Genomic DNA, 2,400 nt, shown 5'->3' on the forward strand with positions numbered 1-2,400 from the left:
AGAGAGCCCAGGTCCTGACTTCAAGCTCCAGAACTGGAAAATAAATAAATAAACAAAAACCCATAGGATTAATTAACATCTTTCTGTATGCTTTGTGGACATTTCAGGATCTCTTTTATACTGCATATATACTAACCTTTTCTCTCTTTTTTAGCCATTTTTCCACTTCAAATGAATGTTACTAAAAGCTTCCTAAATACGTTCCCTCATAAAATTAAAGAGCTCCTCCTACAAAAAAAAAATAGGCTTAAACTTCAGAGAGAAGAATACAATGCAAAATAGGATGGCTGAATTGGTAAAACATATTCAATGATGATGATGATGATGATTGTCTGGATTCAGAAATGTACTTTAGGAAAAAGGACTTGAGTTTTAAAGGGCAGACAAGGTTAGGAAACAAGCATGTTAATTCTAGTCTTTGGGTTCAGTTGAAGGAAGCTGTAACAGATCTTGCGCTGTTTGTTATGGACAGGTTAACTTCTTTGGTCAGGGTCACATGACTATATGGGGATAAAAGATGAAAGACAAAGATGTGCTGTAGTTGTAGACTACTCATGACTACTGACAAGAGCTTATAATTACATATTCAATTACGTGAACATTCAAATAAAATGAATTTTATTAGTGAGATGAGAACATTGCTCAAAAGATTTGCTTCCTAATTACTCAATTACACATTCTATTATCTGTGCTGTTGAAGTTATTTCCATTTTTGTGTTTGTCTTGTGAAAGTTTTATGGAATGATATACTAATGTTTATATCACCTCAGATCTTTTTTTTATTTTTTTTATTTTTTTATTGTAATTAGTAAAAGGGTTACATGGTATTTGCCCGATAGAAGGTGCATTAATTCACATACATTGATACCCTTTCACATGTCTTGGTACCCATTTCCCTCTCCCCCACTCCCCCCACCCGTTCTTGGTTTTCCCCCCTTCCCTATCAAATTTCAAATATCCAAATACAAATAAATTCAATATATCAGATAACAAAGTGAGATACTATAACAATATGAGGTAACCAAGGGACAGCAAAGGAGATGAGAGACAACATAGTACATTAAGGACAACAATCATTCATTATATGGCTTTTGTTTCAATATCCTGGAGGTCCTTTCAATTAGCTTCACATTATATGGCCTTATGTATCAAGATTTTGCTCTATTGCAGATCTCTGCTAGTAGAGCCCAAGGTTTCTACTGATTATGACGAATGAGGGAAACCATTGAGCCTAAGTTCCTTTGAGTCTGGCTTACTTCACTTAATATGATTTTTTCTAAGTCTTTCCATTTCCTAACAAATGGGGTGATGTCATTCTTTCTGACAGCAGCATAGAATTCCATTGTGTACAAGTACCACAACTTGTTGATCCACTCATCAACTGAGGGACATCTAGGTTGGTTCCATATCTTTGCTATGGTGAATAGTGCTGCAATGAACATTGTTGTGCTAGTGGATTTAGTATGCCCTTGTTTCTGGATATCACTTCAGATCTTAATCACTGAATTCACACTGTTATCTTGAGATTGGCCATAGGGAATTTATACCAAGTCATAATTTTTTATTAAAAAATTTATTAACATTGATTTTACGTCATATTTCAAATGACATATTTAACAAACAAGTATTCAAGAGGGGAATCTCTATATATAATCACTGGGACTTAGATTTTTAGAACATAATTAAAATTAGGCTGAGGGTTTGTATGTCATAGATACATATTAATCTATGTAATAAAACAAAAATATGGAACGCTTCATGAATTTGCATGTCATCCTTGTGCAAGGGCCATGCTAATCTTCTCTGTATCATTCCAATTTTAGTATATGTGCTGCCGAAGAGAGCACTATACTAATCTTTCCTTTCCTCGTTTTTTTTAACACTCTGTCTTTGAATTATTGACCTGCATGAATTCTTCCAATTCTTTTTGAAGTTCTAGAGAAGGGATAGCACTGGGCCTCCTAAATGCCAAACAAATAGTCTATAACTGAGCTCTACCTCCAGCCCTTTTCCTGTTTTGTTTTTAACATAATGGACTTGGTAAGCTATAAGGTACTACAAAAATAGTTATCTATTACATCATTACATGGGTTGGTTTTTCACTCTTACTTATGTCTTACATCAAACCAAGTTCTTAATTTTTTTGAACCAAATTCTTAATTTTTTTTTTGTCAGTTGTGGGGCTTGGGTGCTGGGCCTGGGTTTTGTCCCTGAGCTCATCAGCTTAAGGCTAATGCTCTACAAGTTTGAGCCACAGAGCCACTTCTACTTCCAGTTTTCTGGCAGTTAATTGGAGATAAGAGTCTCACAGACTTTTTTGTACCCTGGCTGGCTTTGAGCCATGATCTTCAGATCTCAGCCTTCTGAGTAGCTAGGAATACAGGTGTGAGCTACCAATGC

At 35.2% G+C, this 2,400-nt stretch overlaps 1 non-coding gene across 1 annotated transcript; it reads right to left on the reverse strand.

Annotated features, from left to right (window-relative positions):
- Nucleotides 1-1,740: 1,740 nt before the first annotated feature.
- LOC150054574 (U6 spliceosomal RNA) lies at nucleotides 1,741-1,847 on the reverse strand. Its single transcript, XR_016537731.1, has one exon. It is a non-coding gene; the product is annotated as a U6 spliceosomal RNA (small nuclear RNA).
- Between the last annotated feature and the right edge of the window lie 553 nt (nucleotides 1,848-2,400).

This window comes from Megascapheus bottae, chromosome 14, assembly GCF_031878675.1.
Source record: "Megascapheus bottae isolate mThoBot1 chromosome 14, mThoBot2.hap1, whole genome shotgun sequence".
Taxonomy (NCBI): Eukaryota; Metazoa; Chordata; class Mammalia; order Rodentia; family Geomyidae; genus Megascapheus; species Megascapheus bottae.